At 36.5% G+C, this 23,228-nt stretch overlaps 1 protein-coding gene and 1 long non-coding RNA gene across 4 annotated transcripts in view; one reads left to right on the top strand and one right to left on the bottom strand.

The window, feature by feature from the left end:
* Nucleotides 1-23,228, bottom strand: part of SYT2 (synaptotagmin 2) — a 76,429-nt gene that overhangs the window by 35,262 nt on the left and 17,939 nt on the right. Inside the window, exon 1 of one of the 3 annotated variants that reach the window (XM_087962443.1) lies at nt 18,290-18,401. The exons of the other annotated variants lie outside the window; for them this stretch is intronic. The gene's annotated coding sequence lies outside the window, so the exon portion shown is untranslated. Of the gene's footprint in view, nt 1-18,289; nt 18,402-23,228 lie in introns of those variants that run through there. 3 annotated transcript variants of the gene reach the window in all.
* Nucleotides 6,225-14,932, top strand: LOC148131147 (uncharacterized). The gene is made up of 3 exons (XR_015749096.1): nt 6,225-6,772; nt 10,991-11,095; nt 14,046-14,932. It is a non-coding gene; the product is annotated as an uncharacterized LOC148131147 (long non-coding RNA).

Raw genomic sequence — 23,228 nt, 5'->3', positions numbered from 1 at the left:
GCTTAATCTACATATGATTTAATGCACTTAAAACCCAGATTCCCTAGTCCAATTGAATTCAATGAGATTTTCTCCCAAATTAAGACTGTATAACATGTGCCGTTATATTGCACCAGCTGTCTCTCCTCCTGTAACAAGTTTACAGGCTTGGCACAAATCATGCAGAGTTGCATAAAGGGCTCTTCTCAGCTGCCAAAATGTGATCTCGTAAGAACAGCTGTGCTAGAGGAAGCCAAGGCCCTTCTTAGTTTATATTTTATTTTCAGAACAACCAACCAGATGCCTTGGAGTTGTCCCAGGCAGGAGATGGAGACATACTCACCTCCCATAGTGTACCTCTGCAGCTAATATTTGGAGATAACAAATCCCCCAACCTGAAAGTAAGACAGTTTTCAACTCAATAGCCTTTGACAGAATTTATCCTCCATGAATTTGTCCAATTCCTTTCAAAGCCATCCAACTTAGTGGTCATCACTATATCTGCTAGCAATGAATCTCACGGTCAAATATGTAACATATCAAATCACACATTATTTCCCTAAGAGAAACTGCAATCTGACAGGCAGTTTCATTGAATAGTCTTTCATCCTAACCTACTTTCTCCCTGTTATTTGTGACATCTGTATTATATGCATCCTTTATTCTCCTTTTTAAGCTAAAGAATCCAAAATATTCCAGATTTTTCTTATAAAAAAGCTGTTCTGAGCTGCCTGGTAATTTTGGTTGCCTTTTTTTCAAATGTTGTTGTTAAATTTATTTGCCGCCTATCTGTTCATGGGGCTACTCTAGGGCCTAGGCAGCTTACAACTATAAACAAAAATGAAGAAATAAAACAAAGTTTAATAAAAGTAAATATTAGAATAATAAAACAAACATGGAAAAAGAAAATACACTGATATATCTAGTTTTTTTAAAAAAGGTGGGACAGTGGGCAAAAGAAAGTGAGTGGGGGGAAGGGTCTGCTGATGGCCACATGACCAGAACAGCACTGAATGCTCCAGAAGCAAATGTGTTGAAGGACAATATAGTGTCAGCAGTTTCTCTAGTGTGAAATTTGTCTTTCTGACAACCGCCATCATCTTCATTGAGCCAGGGGTCTTCTTCCTTAACTAACTTGTCAGAAAATTCCCAAACATGGCACAACTAATGAAGAATCTTTATTATATAGTATATAGTATAAAGTAAAACCACATCAAGCATTATTTGTTAGGTCGATTCTTATACTCTCCTAAGTCTATACTCAGTATCTTTTCTGCCATACTTCCAAAACTTAATAGAAACTTTGCCTAGTGCTTTTCATATGTCATAATAGGTGGGATTACTTATTAACATTTTCAGCATATAGGCCCAGAGAAATTCCACACAACTTTCACACCAATATCTTTTTCTTGATTACTTACAAACAGCTCAGGATATATGTGACATTAGGGCTTTCTTCTCTAATATGCATCATGTTACACTTAATTAATTTGAACCATATTTGCAACTTGATTGACAATTTGAGCAGAGACAAGGGATCTCCCAGAGATATTCACAGTTACTTTAGCAGTCACTACCTAGAATAGTTAAGTATCATCTGCACATCTGGCCAGTTCATTGCTTACTCCTAAATGAAGATAAATTATGGATCAATTAAAAATCACCAGTCACAACAAATAACCTTGAGGACTCCATATCTTGCTTGCCTCCATTAAGAAAATAGCTTGTCTGTTTTTTTAAGCACTTAGGCTTCCATAGAAGGAGTTATCCCATGGCCATTAACTTTATTCAATAGGAAGTTTACCAAAGCTTTTCTGAAAACTGAAGCATATAATATTGAAGGGATCACCTCAAACTTTATCCCACTGAGCTTTGTCTGTTAAGCTAGCTCTGCTTGCAGAAAATATAACATTTCTAAGAGCACTACTTTGCTGATTCTGATTTTTTTTCAAGTCTTTATGCTTTTATTTTTAGGCAAGCTTGCCATTTACTGGATTAACTTTGGAATTTAGGTTAGTCCCATAAGAGCTCGTTCTCTTCTGTCCAAAGATTGAAATCAATAAACAGGTAATATGGTTGGACGCCTTTGAAATTAATTACCTGTAGGAAAGAAAGGAAAAGAAAATATCACACAAAAGAGTGATAGTTAAATAGGAAATTCAGATCTGGCTGCTACCCAACTTCACTTCTCAGTTTCTTGGCTATCTGCCTGATTACCGTATATACTCGAGTATAAGTCGACCCGAATATAAGCCGAGGCACCTAATTTTACACAAAAAACTGGGAAAACTTATTGACTCGAGTATAAGCCGAGGGTGGGAAATGCAGCAGCTACTGGTAAATTTCAAAAATAAAAATAATTAATTTGGGAAACGATCTCACTATCATGAAAGGTTTAATTGATTCACTAACCCAAAAGAAGAAGATGATGATGACAGCGGGAGGCAGGAGTCACTCTCTTCCCCTCCCTCGGAGGCCCCCTGAGTCAGGAGTCACTACCGCCGGCGCGGCCCCAGTCCCGCCGCCTCGGGAAGGGAAAGGCAAAGCGCTTTTGCCTTTCCCTTCCCGGCTGGGCTGTTGGGAGTCGCTGCCGCCGGAGGCGCGACTCCACACCATTTTTTTTCAGAGGGATCTGACTCGAGTATAAGCCGAGGGGATTTTTTCAGCACAAAAAATGGGCTGAAAAACTAGGCTTATACTCGAGTATATACAGTATATTATTAAAGACTGGTGAGAAAGAGCTGGTCAGAAAAGTTAGAAAAATAATAGCACACAGTTGATGAAATCTTATCTGTAGACTTGAAATCAATCAGCATTAATTGAAAATCAAGATATCTGATAAAGGAGGGATTGAGGCCCACAACCATTTTAACTCATAATTAGTTTGTAATCTTGCTTTGAGGAAAACCAGCAGAATGGTCAATCTATGTTTCCCCCGTAAGTAGTAGGCAACAGATATGGAAGACGCACAAGGATATACTTAATTATATTTTGGAAGATGTCTATTTATAAAGCACTTGGTAGATCAGCTATGAAGACCTTAGAAAAGATATTCAAATATCATTTGGTGTCTATACCTAGAAAGATCAGAATTATGAAACCCATAATATTTCCTACGACACTCATTGGAAGTGAAAGTGGGACTTCAAAGAAGCAGAATAGGAAGAGTATTAACACCTTTGAAATTTGGTGTTGGAGAAGACTTAGACAGAAAGAAAAAAACCCAATGGATCATCAAAGTTCTCACTTCAGTCATGAATGACCAGGCTCAAATTATCCCACTTTGGACACAGGCGAAGACCCAGCTTTCTGGAAAAGGCTCTATTTTGGGAAACATCATTTATCAGGTAGACCAGATATGAAACATTGTCATATAAATTAATTTTAGCTTATTGTAAAACTACACTAATAGAATATTGCAAATCTGAAAGTACAATTCTCCCCACCATCATTTTTGCAGGCTGATATCTTAGGAAGGGCCCTTCCTGAATGTCTTGTTCCACCCACTATGTAACTATGCACTATACTTCCTCTTACCTGACATTCCCTTGGCCACTTAGAATTTGTCCACTTAGTCTCCCAAGGTCATTCCTACATGCCATTACAGAAAGGGGAAAGAAAAGAGAAGAGCAAAGAGGATTGGGAGACTTGACAGAATGCTTTAGGAATAGACTGTCATGGAGAAAATCTACCTATGAGGTCATGACTTGAAACAACTTGATGGTACATAATCTATCACTCAATCAGTTCCATGTTTTGAGAGGACTATGCTGGAAAGTTTGGTATCAATGCACATGGGCATAATACTTACCTGATCAATGAAATAAATTAAGAAAGGTTAGAGGAAAATATGAAGTCAGCTTCATCTGTCTATTGAATTTATGGCATGTCTATCCATTGAAGAATTCAAGGCCCTTGTTATGGAATCTAAAATAGAGTTTCAGAATTAAACCATTCTCTCTTACTAACCACAGACAAAGAGATTCCTCATATAGACCAAAACAATCTATGCAATTTTCCCAATATGGCACTCTCATCACCTCACCATCCCAACTCCTGCAGTGATAAGTAATGATAAGAGTTACAATTTAAGACATCTGGAAGGTACCAGAGATTGAGCAAAGTTGAACCATGGGTTTGCCAGCTAGACTGACTGACTCATTTTCAAAAACCACTGGAACTTATTAGTTATGTTTTCTGTAAATATATCCATATGCAGAACTGAATAGATGCTGACCAGCTGGATTGCTGAGTATGATAAAAAAAAACTGCTGAGAGCTATAACATGCTCAGAGCAGGCACTTTCCTAGAAAACTGGCAACTGAGAATGAAAAAAGAATTGCACGTTCCTTTTCCTTACTGATAAATTGATTTAAGACAGATGATGTGTCCAAATCATTTAATCAAAGTCAGTGTGGAAATCAGTCACTTTAATTTGGTACCTGATAATGAAAGTTTATTTTATACTTTCCACTTACTTCTTGTAAAATTCAAAAACTATTGTTACTCCTTTATTATCGTCCTGGCAAAACTTAATTTTGAATGATCAGAAATGAGTAAGCTGGCACCCTAACTTTATTTCTAAGCTTTCTTCTGCACATATTGTTTTGTTGTGACAAAATGACTGATGTTTATTTGTTGTAGGTTTTAACAGCACCAAAAGAATCATATTTTTGCCATGTATGAAAACAATTGTTTGTGGTGATGGCAAGAGGGTGAGATACAGATACAGTTACAGATAATCAGAGTTGGAAGGCACCTTGTAGGTCATCTAGTCCAACCCCCGCCCAAGCGGGAGACCCTACACCATTTCTGACAAATGGCAGTCCAATCTCTTCTTGAAAGTCTCAACTGATGGCGCTCCCACAACTTCTGAGGGAAAGCTGTTCCATTGGTTGATTGTTCTCACTGTCAGAAAATTTCTCCTTGTTTCCAGGTTAAATCTCTCCTTGTTCAGTTTCCATCCATTATTCCTTGTCTGGCCTACAGGAGCTTTAGAAAATAGCTTCACCCTTTCCTCCCTGTGGCAGCCCCTCAAATATTGGAAGACTGCTATCATGTCTCCCCTGGTCCTTCTCTTTACTAGACTAGCCAAGCCCAGTTCCTGCAACCATTCGTTGTATGTTTTAGCCTCCTGTCCCCCAATCATCCTGGTTGCTCTTCTCTGTACTTCTTCTAGAGCCTCAACATCTTTTTTATAATGTGATGACCAAAACTGGATGTAGTACTCTAGGTGTGGTCTTACTAAGGCTTTATAGAGTGGTATTAGTACTTCCCTTGATCTTGACTGTATCCCTCTGTTAATACAAGTTAGGATTGCATTGGCTTTTTGGGCAGCTGCTGCACACTGCTGGCTCATATTTAGCTGGTTGTCCACTAAGACTCCAAGATCCCTCTCACAGTTACTGCTATTGAGCCTGTTTTCACCCAGTCTATATGTGTACTTTTGGTTTTTCTTGCCTAAGTGTAGGACTTTACTTTTCTCTATATTGAATTTCATTTTATTAGATATGGCCCAGTGTTCTAGTCTGTCAAGATCCATCTGGATCTTGAGCCTATCTTCTTGGGTGTTAGCTATTCCTGCCAGCTTAGTATCATCTGCAAATTTGGTAAGTTCCCCTTCTATTCCCTCATCTAAGTCGTTAATGAAGATATTGAAGAGTACTGGGCCTAAGACGGAACCTTGTGGCACCCCACTGCTTACTTTCCTCCATGTAGACTTAGACCCATTAAGGACTACTTGCTGAGTATGGCTTGCCAGCCAGTTGCGAATCCATCTAGTGGTGGTGCTATCTATTCCACTTTTTTCTAGTTTACTAAGAAGTAGGTTGTAGTCTACTTTATTGAATGCCTTGCTGAAATCTAAATATATTATGTCCACAGTATTTTGCTGGTCTACTAATTTAGTCACTGTGTTGAAGAATGAAATAAGATTGGTTTGGCATGATCTGTTTTTAACAAACCCGTGCTGACTGCTAGTTATTACTTTACTTGTTTCTAGATGTTGGCAGATCTGTTTTTTTATTATCTTTTCCACTATCTTCCCGGGTATTGATGTTAGGCTGATTGGTCTATAGTTTCCTGGGTCTGTTTTTTTTTCTCTCCTTTTTTGAAGATGGGAACCACATCAGCTCTTTTCCAGTCCTCTGGTAGCTCCCCGGTGCTCCAGGGTTTTTGAAAGATACGGTGCAGTGGTTCTGAGATGACCTCTGCCAGCTCCTTTAAAACTCTGGGGTGTAATCCATCAGGCCCCCGTGATTTGTTTTCATCAAGATCAGACAGGTGTTCTCTTACTACTTTTTTTGCTTATTTTAACTTTTTCTTTCTGGTCTGTCTTTTACAGTTATGTTTTTGGTGGGTTGAGCTATAGTTTCTTTTTGCGTGAAGACAGATGCAAAGAATGAGTTAAGCAGTTCTGCTTTCTCTCTGTTGCCTGTTACTTCCTTGCCATCTTCTCTCTTTAGTGGACCGACTGTTTCCTTGATTTTTTTTCTTGTTATTTATATGTTGGAAGAAACTTTTTTTAATTATCTTTGGCTTTTGTTGCAAGTCTTTGTTCGTTCTGAGCCTTTGCTATCCTGACTTCGTCTTTGCAGAGTGGGAGTGGGAGTGGGACACCAGTTAAGGAAGAGGAATGGTGAAAGAAAATATATGTTATATGTGACCAGCAAAGAGGACCATGAGAAGAATTGAAGACTGGTGAGATACAGCCTTTTAGGTCTGCTCCTAACAACACGGAGGAGCTGTTCTTGACAAAGAGTCACTGGACTTGACAAAGAAAATCAAGTAGGAGGTCAGAGATATCAGTCAACTTAGTTATGATGTATCAGGGACAAATAGCAGGGAACATTTTACTTGCAGCTTCAGGAAAGTTGGCACAGGCAATTTTGTGGCAATATTTACTTCTGGACCAATTGTCTCATTTCAGATCTTATTTCTAGAGATCCTGAGTCTGAGATACTGGAAAATGTCAGGTCCATTCATAACAAGACCATGTTAATCTATGACTGCATGGTGGGCATATATGGGGACATGTTGTATACTATCAAAATTTGGCTGGGTGAAGATAGTAATACTGCCCTATCAAAAGCTTGAGAGCTATTGTGTGATCTCACTGAAATTCTGACAACCATTGACTATGAATCCTTACCTATTTGCAGAATCACTATTGTGAGAGTGGGGAAAGAGAAGGGAAGGGAAAAAAGAACAGATAATTGCAAATACTCTCTGAGAACTCTTGAAGAATTGGCAACATCCCAGAAGATTGTAGGAGAACAACCATCATCTTCAGCATCAAAAAGGATAGGAGAAACCAAAGAAAGTACAGACCTATCAATTTGATTTCTATAATAGGCAAGGTTTTTGAACAAATTATCAAACAGCATGTTTGATAACACTATGATGGACATGCTGCAGTTAACAGGAACCAGTACTGGCTTGTCACAAAACAAATTATGCCAGACTAATCTTTTTTTTTTTTACTCAATTAGATGAGAGGAATGCCCTAGGAATAGTATACCTGGATACCAGCATAGCTTTCAGTACAGTGACTCATGATATTTTGCTTAATAAAATATAGAATAAGCTTTGATAATATTATCTCTTCCACTCATCAAATTCCTTTTTAGCTAACAGGGCTGAGAGAAACTCACATTCCTTTGTATTACACCTTGTGTGATTAATTACCCTTATACTTGGAGAGTTGTCTTTATGTTCAAACACATACAAATATAGTTTCCTCTAGACTAGGAAGCAGCTGAATGGGAGGACACAGTAATAAAACTATCAGACAACATAGGCAGCACAGAGAGATACACAACACGGGTACAGAACCACTGGTCCTGGCTTGAGCCCTTTTTCACTTCAGCCCTTACCCATTCAGTGGAATGAATGCTTGAAGTGGGTTATGATTTTGTATTGCATCTGAACCAGGGAGTCCTGTGCTTAATTAAACTACCATTAAGCCCTGGCACTTAAGTTGATTCTGCAATACTGCAGTACTGATTTATTGTTGTATATGGCTCTAACAACTGGATAAGGTTCTAAATGTGCTATATGTAAACATATTAACAATTTATTTGCTTTGGGATCCAATATCAAATCTGCTAATCAATATTCAAATAGATATTATCCAATTTATGCTGCCAACTCAGGCAATGCAACAAACATTTGCTCAAACTCAGTCTTCAAATAAAAATATAATTCCATATAACAGTATCTTTATGACTTGGTTGGGTTTCAATAGTTTGATTTCTGAATGATGGAATATTCTATAAGATATCCAAAAAGCTATAACAAGAATGGTATATATTAAGGCAAACTAATCTACAGTAGCAATAAAACAGATTTGCTTCTGAAAATGTATTAACTTGTTAAATCATGCAATACTAAAATCTAAGAAACGTGTTTATTGTTAGTTATTTTCCAGTGAAATCAAAAGTAACACATTAGTACCCTTGCTTACATGTCCTAACTATAAGGCTATAGCTTATATAAATTTAGTTGTTTTTCTACAATGATCATTAAAGACTATTTTGCTATGTGTCATTTTTCCAGAATAATGATGGCTGAAAAGAGAGCCTCATTTTAAGAAGAGTTAAAACAGGTATTGGTAACCTGTTTCATCTCAATGGAGCTGGATTTGTTTCCATAGTTGAAACACAAGCTCCATATCAAGGCAGAGAGACTGTAATGAGAGAAGTATGGAAAGGTAACTGTGTCATAGTCACTTAAAATAATTGTGGCCATAGTTTACAATCAATAAAGACAAGTCACAATAGGAAAAGAGATGGGAGGAGAAGAATAAAACCAGCAATGTGGAATTTTATTTCGGTCAATTTCTCTCTCAGACTCTAAAGCAGTGACTACTAGAGGCCCCTGGTTGAGAGAGGAATCCTGAAGGAGCTTGCTTCTCAAGAGGTCTGGTGTTTGGTCTAATTTTATTCTCTACCTTCACCAGAGAAGGCAAAGCTCGATTCGTGTTTTTGCTATGGAGTTTGTGTGAACAACTATGAAAACTTCAGTCTACTTGAAATTTAGAAGCAATCCATAATTTGCCAAAACAAGAAGCAAAGAAAAAATATAAATGTATATAGTGCACATATTAAAAAATAAAACTCTTATTTCCTTTAACAATCTAAAATGACAAAAAAGCATTGATAACTGGATAAGGAAAACATTGCTTGACCTGTAACCTATCTCAAGCTATCACTATGATGGAATGCAAAAGATGACAGAGGGTTAGAAATACGTCACTGGCAATATGTTTCTTTTATTCAAAGTTTCTCTGCTTTACATCTTGATTCCTTTCCAAAGCTTTCATTTTCACTGCATGCAGCTTTAATAGAGAACAGCTTTGACTGTTCTCACGTCACATGTTTAAGAAGAGAGCGTTTGAGCCCCTGCGTTCAGATACATTTTTAAAATCAAAGTTTTGAGAATTTCAGCTAACTCTCCTCCACTGGAAAACATATTCAAAGGATGTGTAAATGAATGGTTATGGCTACTTAATCTTTCAATGTTCATCCCTTCTCTCTCGCATGAATTTAAGTATTCAGCAGTCAAGAATCCAGAATCTTGGCTGGAGAACAGCTGCTAGGTAGATTTTTGAGAAAAGAATGGAAGACAGCTTAAATATGCCTTCCAAATACCAGTTCTTTTCTCCAGCAGGACATGCTCCCTATACAGTAAAGAAGCAATCTCCATACTTTTTAGTTACATGGTTTTAACATAAATCAGCTTTCTCCAACCTTGTGATATCCACTTATGTCAGAAGTACAGTTGTTCCTAGAAACTTCAGACAACAGTCAGCAAGGCATCAACTGTTAATTTTAGTAAGACTCAAAGTAAACTGTTTGCTAGAAACCCCTGTCTGTTTTTAGAGGGCATGAGTTCTCTTGAAAACAAAACATGTTGCATTTTGGAATTTGCATCTGGAATTCAAAATCATTAGACTGGTTTTGCATGCCTAAAATGGTCCACATATCAGTTTTGTAAAGTTTAAATGACTATTTTAAACCTAGGAGGTTTAAGGTAACTGATTTTTAAACATGAATGCCTATTATTTATTTCTGAAATGGTTTTCATATTTGCCTTTCTCACTTCTGAAATACATTAATATGCACAATGCAATATTGGCGCATAAAATATGAATGCCTGTTATTTATTTCTGAAATGGTTTTCATATTTGCATTTTTCACTTCTGAAATATGTCAACATGCACAATGCAATATTGGTGCACAAAAAAAACCAGTTTCTTAAAATAAATAAATACTACTTCCTAAAAAGATTCTCATCATCAGTCAGCATTATTTTTTCAAGGCAGGATGATAATGACTACTTTAACATTTTTGCCAAAAAGGACGACACCAAAACATAATTCCCCCCACTTTAGGGTGTCGCCTACCACTACCAGTATATAAGACATTGTATGGTTTTACATTATCTGAAAACCCATGTAATAATATAGCAAGCCATGACTAAGCAGTGACTTATTTCTAATGTGCCTGCAATTGAATGCAACCAAACTTTGAAATAGCTTCAGGCATATGGGCTTGTTTTTCTTTTTTATCCCTTTTCTCCAATGCATTTCAGTATTTTTCCTTCTGAATCCTGAAAACTAAAAACATAGTAAGCCAGTATAACTTAAACATTAAATAAGAGTTGCCATTTGCCCACCAAACCAAGAACAACCTATTTTATATTTCTATCCAAAATAAACGTATGCTATAATCGGGGTTTGTGCCAAGCCAGGAAAGAAGAGAAGGAATTATACAATCTACAAACGGAGAAAAAGACTATATTAAAGAATGACTTACTTCATCTAATTACAAATTATGGATGGATAGGTCATCAAGGTCATTGTTTCTGAATCTCAGCAGCTTTAAGATATGTAGATTTCAATTCCTGGCAGGCTGGTTGGGGAATTCTGAAGTCTGCACATCTTAAAGCGTGCTGAGAAATACTGATCTAGGTCCCGCCAATATAGCCACAGCATTTTTTTTTCATACAGCAATGGACATATCTACCCTTCCTTTTTTTCTGCAGTGATGAGGACCAACAAAAGGAAGAAAAGAAATTGGTCTCTGCAGAGCAGCCAATCTGTAAGAATATTGAGGTTTGTCAAATGCAGGAGAACTCAAGGGCAATATGAGGGCGGTGAGGAGGGGCTTTCTTAAATGCAGTCACCTACATTGGTCCTGCATATATATAGTAGACAAACACACACTTGCTAGGGTATTTTCCTTTTCCCAGTAGTTTTCAGCTTCCAGAAAGAAATTGCATCCATGTTCAGCTATAATAGTAGTATCCTGGACAATGCTTCCGATAGCCTCTAGGGGGCTCCATTTAATTGGAAAAAAAAAAGAAATGTAAAAAAAACGCTGAATAAATAAAGTTTTCCAACAGTCCAAACAGACTCAACTTCCGTTAGATATTAAACAATAGCTGGCACAGAACAGCTGGGTCCCACTTTCTCTCAAATGACATCCTCAAAGAACATGCCAGTGAAATGATAAATATGTAATGAGTAAATACTCTCACTTCCAAATAATTTTTCGCTTTAAATATCAAGGTTCTGGTTTTATATGCACCTCTGTGAAAACTTCAGGTATATCTTTTTAACAAAGGTCCTCTAAATTTTATTTAATGTCTAAATATGTTACTGATAGTGTGGGACTATAACTCACATTTTTTTAGTTTTTAGTCTGGTGCCTTAACCATTACATTATACTAGTACTCTATATAGAGACTTATACAGTTGTCCCACTTCTATCAACAATCCTGGAAGGCACTCAAAATATTAGTATTGGTATGCTCATGATCCCTGCAACTCATAATAGTAACCTTAGTTTCCATTATTCTTTCTAATTTCTAATTTTAAATCATGCAGAATGTGTACTTCCACAGAATTCCCACATTAATACTAAAAAATTATGATTTATGTACAGGTTTTTGAATAAACCAAAATTTGCTGGTTTCACACAAAATGCTAACACCAAATTTATAAATTACAGTGAATTTATACAATTTCAATGAACTGTCATGGCTTGGCATGTTATGTAAATCAGACCAAATTCTCGCTATAATGAACTCCACAATACATCTACATGCTATGTGAATCTTAGTCCTGCTTTTTGGTTGTTCTGAACTTCCCACATTAAATTGGGATTACCCAAACTTTAAATTATAAAATTAAAATCAATCTATGCATTTTGTGTGTGTCACACAAACATTTTATACTCTTTCATACTTCCAGAAGGACAGTGTCTAATATTAATGCACTTGTAAAGCTATTCCATGTTTCTCTGCATTTTCTTTAGTACGAAAATAAACTTGGAAAAATTATGAGAAAGTAAGTATCATCACATCATCATTCTCTCTCCCTCATATTTCCTTCTGGACAAAACACTCTCCCTAATACAAAGCTTTAGTTGGGTTTCTCCAGGCTTAGAGAGATAAATACCAAAAGAAGGTCACAATTTTTTTTTTGCAAACTTTTCACCTTGCATTCTAGTGATGCCTCCCCAGAGCAACAGCTCAGAAATGGGTATAGTTTGCAGTAGTTCTAGTCTCTGTAGTATTTCAATTGGGGGTGAGAGGTGGGGGATGATTGGAGTTCAGACTTCCATGAATTCTTTAGTTCTTCTGCTCTTGGGCCAATAATAGACCATGCACAGACCAGAAGAGTCACAGAATTCCTGGAAGCTTGTGTGTCAGAGAAAGGAGCGATCAGTAGTTCAACAGAACTGGATATGATCTACTACTCAGTTAAACACTTGATTTAAACCATCTCAAGATGCTTCCGATCATGAACCAATTCACCCACCCACCCACTCTGCAATTCAAATTCCACAAAAACTATAAATAGTGTGATGTGGTCTTCACTTCAGAACTGTTGTGTTGAGGAACCTTTGCTGGAATGCACAGTGAAATATCCGCAATAGAACACCAGCTGCTACTTTAGTACTAATCTTCCAAAGGCCAGAGAACCCTCACTAAAAGGTATGCTAGCTACTGCTATCCTGAGAAATCCTCCCTAAAGCAGTATTCTGGGGAGTGGAACTTATGATTGTGAATTTTGGATTTTTTTCTTGATATTTGTATTTGGAGTTTTATTTCTGTAATTCGCCATGAATTTGGCAGCTATGTATTTTTTTAAAATAAATAAACAAAACAATGCAAGATCCTTGTTTTTTTTCTCCCCTAACATCCATGGTTATGCACAAATGCACACAGGCAGAAATGTGTTAATAAGAATTTGAATAAATGACAGCATGTTGGCTTGAATTATTTGACAATTTTGAAACCTGTCAACATTCCTAAAAGATACATTGGAAGTACATTGTACGTTGCCTAAAACATAAATCAAACTGAGTGAGGTTTCCTTAGAGTTACTAAGTGTTATTAAATTGAAAGGGCCTTAAATCTTTTATAAACATCCCTATTACCCTATGGTGGGTTTTATATCTAATGTTACACATCTGTTTACTTTTACTTTTCTCTGTTGAAACAATTGATAATATAGTCCCTTTCATTTATAATCCTTCCCTGGTAAATGAGCAGAGGAGTCATTTTGCTAAAAAATAATGTGCCCCGTTACTAAACTTAGACTTGGAATAGACCTAGAATAACTTTATTGTCACTTTGAATGTACACTAATCGGCATACATTAAAATGAAATTTCATTGCATACAGCTCTCAAAGGGTCACTACCTCCAATATACTTTACATAAACATGACAAAATAAATAAATAAATGAACAATTTTTGACATAGAGAAACTTCAGGACAAAAATTCAGGGCAAAGAGTCCAGAGTTTAGTATCAAGTGAATTGGTATATAGAATTGTAACTCCAAATTAAAATGCATAGTTTTTATTTTTTTTAAAAAATAGCAACATTGATGGCTATTTTGTATAATTACAGAATTAATCCTCTGGAGTATGACCAACACATGTTCAATTTTTAGTTATATTCTTTTATGTGCAATATTTGAATATAATGAATGTCTGAAATATCTTTCCTTCCTTCTTTTTTTCATTCATTTTTATTTTTATATTTATTGCAGTGAGAGTGACATCAGGACACTCATTCCTACAGATCCATTGATACATTTGCAAAGCCTGAATAGATCTGTGTCCTTTATATATATAGCAGATGGCACACAATGAAAAAAACTAAAAGAAATGAATACATTCCTGCCAGCTATATGGCTGAACAAAGGCTGAGCAGCTTCTTCCAGGTTATAAAACAGATCCCCAGGATTACAAAACAAGAAGAAATGAATCACGCATTGAATATAATGTATGTGGGGATTCTCAATCATCCAGGTCACAGTTGTCTTCAAGGTGCTTTTTTTCTTCAAAAGGCAACTAGACTGTTTTTTCCTTGAGGAAGAAGAAAATGTTTCGCTTCTTATCTAAGAAGCTTCATCAGACCATTGGTTTGAAAGAGGGTTAAAAAGAATCCATCCATGTTAGAATTGAACACCCCTCCCTCAACAGAGGGGAACACCAAGGATCTCCAGTTTACAACACAGTCTTTGAAGCAGTTCCAAGAAAATTCCACTCTCAATTGCTTCCTGGTTCAGATAATCCTGAGGGCAAAGGCAAACCCTCAAGTGGCCTCAACAGCTCTCAGTTAGTGCTAACATATGACTGCAAAGAAATACAATCCTTCCATGCCCCCCATCCTATCACAACCTATCACAACTTTCATCTCCCCACCATCCAATCTCAACTGTCAGTATTTATCCTTCCATCCCCCTGCCATAAGAACTGATGAAGCTTCTTGGATGAGAAGCAAAACATTTTCTTCTTCCTCGAGGAAAAAAACAGTCCAGTTGTCTTTTCAAGAAAAGAAAAAAAGCACCTTTGAATCACCAGATATAACCATGTGGCTTAAATTCAAAAATTTCAGTTACAATTTCAAATTACACATGGTAAATTTTTCACTGAAGAATATTTTAGTCCAGTGAGACTTGAAATCATTCAACTAATCAGATGATGCTACATTTTTTATATTGCCATATTGTAACCAATCTCTTTTTTCAATTTAATATTTAATAATAACACTTAATATTAAAAATAATTTATACTATTTGGAGTGGCTTATTTTTAGGAGATTTACTGTAAATTGCTTTGGATATATTTTGTTTGAAAGAGATAAAAAGCCTCTAAGCAAAAACATTAAGCACAGTGTATATTCATTAATATGGTCAAAGTATGATGCATCAAAATATAAGAAGAAATAAATATAAATCACCTAAAACACTAAAGACAAAATATTATAGATTATTTATATGCATAAATCGAGGTATATGCTTCCTCCAAAATAAAGCTATCTAAGACCAAGATCACAAAGTGCATTTGATCAATGACATTATATCCCAGTCACAAAGCTAAGTCAAAAAGAAATTAGTTCCAAATCACTTTTAAGAGACAAAAATACTTAAAAGAGAGACAAGTTACATCATTCCTACCCAAACCCTTGCAATCTCTCTCTCAAGGTCCCAAAACTAAATTACACATCTCTATTTCCAAGCCATAAAACTGAAAACTAATTTTCCACAGAAATTCACACAGATAAGGAAGAATTCACAGGAGCACATGTTAAGCTGCCCAGCAAAGATGTGGGCATTTTTACTTATATGTCAAATGCTTCTTTAGGCATACAAGCAGTCATGACAAGGAGAAGCTATCTCTGTTTGAACAACTTTCCCCAAACTGTTGTATTCCAGTTAGCCACAAATTTCCATAATTGTCACCAATATAGCCAAAATCTTAGAATAATGGGAATGAAAGTCAGCCAACACATCTGGATGAAACTTGCTGAATTTGACAGAGATTAGATAGATAGATAGATAGATAGATAGATAGATAGATAGATAGATAGATAATTAGATAGAAAGAAATAGATGGAAGACAGACAGACAGACAGACAGACAGACAGACAGACAGACAGACAGACAGACAGAATTTCAAGACCTTGTTCTATTATTTCAAAGTAGTAAAAAAATACTTGGCTGAACAGAGAAGATTAACAAAATAGGCACATAGCTGGAATTCCATAACAATATTTTGTATCAGCTCCTCTGTTGTATCAATGCTAATCGTGCAGTCAAAATGGAACATGGGAAACTGCTTTGTAAAAGACCCGACCACTATTCCATGAATCCAGGACCACCAGTTTCACTGAATGCAGCTATTCACCTCAGACCTTCAAGCATGCTTTTTATCATCATACTTCTAATCCCTCCTGTACCAAAACTCAGTATGTTCTAGCCCCAAGGACTAGAAGAGAAATGGCAACCAGCAGCGATTTAAAAAAGTTTCTGGCCTTACTTTTCAATACTCTCTTTTTCTTCCAATTCTACTCAAACCTACTCATGATTTTCCTGTTGTCATGTCCTACGGTCAGGTTCACAATGTACTGCTTCTGTCTTGCATTTCCGTACTAAACATTTTCCTACTGGACCCTTTGCTTGGATAATTCCCAACTCAAATCTGCTCCTGATCAAACTTCCATCCAATCCTGGAAAAGTTGATCAACTTTTTAACCTGGAGTTGTTGAAACTATTACTTTCTCTAGAAATAATAGTTACTATGGCCATGGACCTAATATTAGTAAATAAATAAAATAAATAAGTGAATAAATGTAGTTCAACCCACAACAGCAACAGTTTACTCTTCTTCCATTCCACGAAACTACATTCAGTATTCAAGCCATTTCACCTGTAGCCATTATAGAAGATAGCCACATATAAAAACAGCAATCAGCCTATTCTCTGCAGTGCAGTCCTCCTCCAGGTAGAAAAATGACCTTTCCATCTCCCTCACAAGTCACTCTCCACAGTTTGCTCTCTTTTCATACATAAAAGTTCTGATACTTTTGCCTCTTACAGACTCCAATTCCCTAATCAATACACACCAGGAGGAGATACAAGCTGACAATACACTAAGCACTTTCGTTTCACCTAGCGATTTGGTAATTTGTTTTTACTGACTATGGAGTTTCAAGCAAGCAATAAACTGTATGGAAAAGCATAGCTTTAAAGGTACAGCCAATGTCTTTTGCTATCCATGCATTTTAGTTTCTGGATAAATTGTAGATTAGCTTTACACACACACACACAGAGAGAGAGAGAGAGAGAGAGAGATGTGGGGGAGAGAGAGAGAAGTTTTATTATTTTGGGGGGGAAGGGTCTAAACATATAGTAAAAGAATAATGTTTCTCCAGTTAAGGGTAAAAAATGAATCACATTGCATTTCCACTTTACTTTTATGAGCATACTAGCAGATTATTAGACATAAGCCTTGAAAATAATGCTAAACCAGCAAAAGAGCCTGCATATAATTGCTCTTATTCCATTTTTTTCTCTTTTCTAATTAAATTCATCCAAAATGCTCAAGAGGGAACCCAGGGAGAGTCTTCCTTTCCAATGACTGTAGAACAGTCTCAGAATTTCTTCAGAATTTCCATTAATAGTTCATCTTCATCTTTCCCTTATCTTCATCAATGAATACACATTCGTTTCTCACAATTTAAGCAACTTATTTTATCAAGTAATCTGGGAATATTTTTATTTCTTATTTCAATATAATAATTCATATACATGTAAACTAACATACACCTGCGAAACCTATGCCCCTATGACAGGAAACTATGAAAGCCACACACTAATGGAAAAACATGAATGTTAGTAATTGAATGAAGTAATATTCTACTTCCTTTTTTTAAATTTTACTGCATTGCAGATTCACACCGCATATCAATACTCAATCACATCTTCCAGGAACTTTAATCAGATTTAAAGCCTTTTTGGCTTGTAAGTCCCAACATCTGCAGCCAAATGGCAAATATCTGGAAAGCACCATGTTGCATAGGCTTAACAACATGATGAGGATGTTCACCAATTTTTGTGGTATTCCACAAATCAAAGTCACTGAATTGGGTAAACATCCAATGTTATCTTCTGAAATTAGAAGATGTTATAGGATATACTAGAATCACAGCAATGTGTCTATGCCCAAACCAGACAATTAGGGGAGAATACGACAGTCAGTAATATAAACACAGTCATGAAAGACCAAGGGGGCAACAACTGATATGCATGAGAATTAAGGCAATGTTGAAATGTTTGCTCTGAGGATTTTGAGCTTCTAAGAAAACACACTTTTTTTTCATACCTCAAGACAACAGCAATAGCTCTTAGACTTGTATATCGCTTCATAGTGCTTTACAGCACTCTCGGAGCTGTTCACAATGTCAGCATATTGCCCCCAACAATCTGGAAATTCTCATTTTACTGACCTCAGAAGGTGGGAAGACTGAGTTAATCTTGAGCTCTGTCAGGATCAAATTCCTGGCTGTAGGCAGAGTTAGCTTCCAATACTGCACTTCAACCACTGCATCAACAGGTTTCCTCCAAGACAAAAAAGGGTCCATTTCATTCAGGACTGTTTTGGCTATCCAAAAAAATATTAAATTCCTTCATTGCCTTCTATGTATACATTATAATTAGGTGGATGTGCTTTTTTGTGTTTAAAAATCCAACCTACCTGGCAAAATGGAAGGTATTAGTGGCTGAGACCAAACTGAGAGAAGGGAAGGAGGTAAAGAAAAAGGCAACAATGATTCAGATTTCATTTATTTAAAATTAATGTACTTGACCACATTTTCATAGATTGAATGGCTTAGGTAGTTATTAGCAGGGATTATTGCTGCATCCATTTTTTGTTCCAGAAATGAAAAATGAGTGATTAAGATTGTTAATTTTTAGGCCCCATCATTTTTCCCAAAAGAAAATATATAAATCAAGTTTTGTTCTGTATAGCATACTCAAAGAATTCAGGATTTAATTCACCTAGAACATAGCCAAAATAGAATATTCCAAAGGAACTATCTGAAAAAAAAATGTGCTTTTCTTGACCTGGAAATAAAAAAAATGTTCTGTGCATACTCCCACCATCAGAAACTAGAGCTGTCAAAATTGTTTCCATATTTTCTTCTCAAAATTATCTGCAAGTGAGGTTAGAGATCAGACAGTTGTTTTCCAAATTTGACTGCATCACATTTCTAATATTGCATGATTAGACATTCTTCTTGATAGGCCAAATTAAGGCAGAATGTGCTTAAATAGTCGATAGCATCAGTATCTCCAAACACATTTACTTTGACCCAAGCCATGCCCATTTTTCTTTAGGAATAATGTCAGTTTCACAGCCTAACAGATAATCCTACTCATGTTCTTATTGCACATTTAGTACAGTTTACCCTACCCCTGGAGTAAATGCAATATTATGGCTATAAGCCATAATTATGAAGAAAGCTACATTGTTTGAATATACAGTGGGGGAAACTATTAAATTGGCTTCTGCATTTTAAAAACATGTATTCACATTTAAATTGGCAAAGGCCAATTCAATGCTTTTGATGTGCTTTTAAATTCATATAGTTATAAACAAGGCATAGTGTTGATTGTGCCATAAAAATACAGTAACGGTATTAACATATAACTATTATACAGTCCCCAAGTCATAAATTTATGGTTAGTCCTTGAAGCTCTCTAGGCAAGGTCTTTGCTTTCCAAGTCAGCAAGTCATTTATCTGGGGGGAAATTCACAATCTTCAGTTTACATTACAGTACTTCACTCTGTATAAAAAGGGATGCAGTGCCGAAGGAAAGTTGCTCACACACCAATAGAGACAAGATGCTAACAAATATCTGCCTGTATTTTGTAGATCTGTTTATCACATTCTCTAAGCAGCAAAAGCAGGAACCTTTCTGCTTCCTATATATTGCACTTTCCAGTGATACCCCGCATTGTTTTACCTCTCATCTAAACAGTATGTGCAGGAATTAATAGGCTAAGATATATGTATGTACAATCCAGTGGTGCAAATTATCATAGCAACATGGAATGTTTACTCAATTTGATTGTAGTTCAGATTGGGTATCCTGAAGAAGATAGAATGACAAAATAGATTGAGTTAAATGGTAGGTTTCTAGGTGATTTTCAGTATATTGACAAGGAGTCCTGATAACTGTTTAATAATAGACATTTTAAAGTATAGATTCTTAGGATCCCAAATCAGAGCAAATCAAATGGTGAATTAGGAATTCTAGTAAACGGCTTATTGGATACAATAGATGACTGACTCCACCCTCAGTTTTCCTTCTGATTCTTCCCCTGTGGGTATCTTTAAGACACAGTAGGCAACTGTAGCCCCCAAGTCCAATCTTAAAGTTTTTGGGGCCCTTTGATCATGACTAATTGTAAGATGGAACAGGTTCCTATTATGATGTTAGATGGAAAATGATTTCAGATTTTTTTTAAAAAAAATGCACCACTACCAACCTAACCCCATCTACATGTGATAGGACTATATCCATTCTGTGGCTTTCCACACTACAAAAGTTAAGTACAATACCACCTTTCTCAACAAACAATTGTTTAACTATTTTTTTAAGGTTTTAAAAGTGACAGATATCACCTGCAGCTGCTAGGTTCTCCCTTGTCAACTATTTTTTATCAATACTTTTAAGAAACTGATCTTGTGACATAGGGTCACCAGGACAATGATTAGATGGCAGCAAACAGAGGACATGTCCATGTTTCTTTACTACCATGTCTAATGATTGTCTTAGATTTTGCAGGCCAGATACAATATGCCTAAGAGAGAGACTTTCAAGTGACTGAGTTAGGAAGGGACTAAATCACACGTGCGTGCCTGGTTATATTTTGAATGTGGAAGAGAGGAACTACTTCTGAGTCTAATGGTCAAGTGGATGGGTCCAGGGGAGGAATATTTTGAATAACTATGTAGTAATGGGAAATTCTTGCGGGGCTTAGGATTGCTGCTTTCATGGAGTAGAGAACATTCGTGTATCCTTGTTCTTCTGCCTGCCCCCAATAACTGTAACTTTACAAAGTTGGGGGCAGTACCTGTTCTCTCTCCCTTATGGGAGGGGGCATTTAACAGTTTTGCCCAGCAGCACAGAATAGCAATAGCAATAAGACTTATATATCGCTTTATAATGCTCTATAGTGGTTTACAGAATCAGCATATTGCCCCCAACAATTTGGGTCCTCATTTTACCCACTCCAGAAGGATGGAAGGCTGAGTCAACCTTGAGCTTGGTGAGATTCGACCTGCCAAATTGCAGTAGGAGTAGCTTGCAGTACTGCACTCTAACCACTGCACCACTGAGGCTCATAATAATGCTCCAAATATGCCCCCAACTAGGTTTAAACAGGGGCACTTGAAACTGAACACTAGGTCTTCTACATGTAATGCATCAAGAGATCTTCAAAAGAGGAAAGAAATTTAAAAAAAAACCAGAAAGCAATATCTGTTAAGTTATATTGAAATGGGGGACCCAAGAATAGTTTGCAGGGATAAAAAGTTAAAGACAAAAACAATGAAAAATGTTAGCAAATATTTCCTTTTCTTCTTATTAATTAATGCCTTTAATCCATTTGCCTTAAGCCTTTGATGCACTGCTTGCTGCAAAAGGGAATGTCATGGGGTACAGTTACAGTAGATATGTGTGTGTGTGTGTGTGTGTGTGTGTGTTTTTCTTAAGTTTTCGCGGGTACTTACATGTATGGTATTCAGCTTTGTTCGGGTATTTTCCCACGTCATTGTAGTTGTGCTTTTAAAGTTGTAGCAACGTTTCGGCAGAATCTCATCTGCCATCATCAGGCTTCTGTATTGTGTTCACAATACAGAATACAGAACACAATACAGAACACAATACAGAAGCCTGATGATGGCAGATGAGATTCTGCTGAAACATTGCTACAACTTTAAAAGAACAATTACAATGACGTGGGAAAATACCGAACAAAGCCATGATTAATAATATAAATATTAAAACTTAAGAATATATATATATATATATATATATATTTTGTTTTCTTAAGTTTTCAGGTACTTACATGTATGGTATTCGGCTTGGTTCGGTATTTTCCCACGTCATTGTAGTTGTTCTTTTAAAGTTGTAGCAACGTTTCAGCAGAATCTCATCTGCCATCATCAGGCTTCTGTATTGTGTCTGTCTGTGTGTCAGACTTTTACAGTGGTTTCAGATTTAAATTTGGGGCAGCCTATTGCTGTGCCAGAATGGTTTTTTTCTTCATCCTGATTGGTTGGGAGTCTTGGTCTGTGTTTATTGGTCTCGGAGTTTGCTGTGTTCTGCTTGATTGGTGTCTCTAATATCTTCTGTCTGTTTTTTGGCTCTTTTTGTATCTTGATTGGCTGGCAGCATTGTGTTACTTTATTGGAGGCCTTTAGTGCAGCTTGGCTTCGGGTAAATGGACGGCTATCATTAGTTAGGCAGCTGGGTTTCATCTGGGTGCCTGGTTTGGATGTGTTTGAGCTGGAGGTATCAGGGGGGATCTGTTTGTGCCCAGGTGTTTGCCTGGATTGTGGTGTGGAGATTTTTTTGTTTGTCAATCATTTGGAAGCCTGCACTATATATATAAACTATTGATTTGCCTCAGGAAAATGTTGAGATTCATTCAGAATTTTGATAGGAACAGATTATCCATTTAGTTGGCACTACTATAGACATTATGACATGTAGTCTAATGTAGTACAATATAACACTCTTGACTAGAGAAGACATTTATCAAGGTGCCATGAAATTGCACTGGACAACCCACCCTTTTGCCAACCAGAGATTCTAGATGTTTATAAATTGCTGTAGGAAGTTCATTCTGCACAGGAATGGGCATAGAAATCCTTCATGCAATCACTAACCAGAGATTAAGCCAGATAGGAGACAAGGTTAATTAAGAGAACTGTGATCCTCTCTTTGTTGTTGTTGTTTATTGAAATATATTTCTTTTTTTCCAAACAAGCAAAGTTTTGAGTATCCTCCTTCTTTATTTATACAAACATAAAGAAAATCACAAATAATTTACTTGCAGGTTCATGGTATATTTACTTCTCCCTCACCACGTCCTAAAGGAAACAGGAAGGGTTTTTTAAAAACTAGATTCAGGAACAGTGACTTGGTGGTTTTTTTTTCTGTTTTAGAAAGAAATATAACAAGTAGAAAGAAAGAAAAAACAAAGATGGGTGCTTTCAGTACTGAGATCCTGTTTTATTAAGAAACACAATTAATCTCATCCTCATTAATAAATGCAGAAATCACAGATGCTTCAACTAGCTGCATGGCTGGCTTTAATTCAGCATTCCTGAGAACTGCTCTGTTTTCTGTGTATCTAATATCAAAAGATAC

Source organism: Notechis scutatus, chromosome 3, assembly GCF_049901735.1.
Source record: "Notechis scutatus isolate UNSWTSFEM ecotype Mainland chromosome 3, rNotScu1.2, whole genome shotgun sequence".
NCBI classification, from domain to species: domain Eukaryota; kingdom Metazoa; phylum Chordata; class Lepidosauria; order Squamata; family Elapidae; genus Notechis; species Notechis scutatus.
This window is presented reverse-complemented; position numbering and strand designations above follow the sequence as displayed.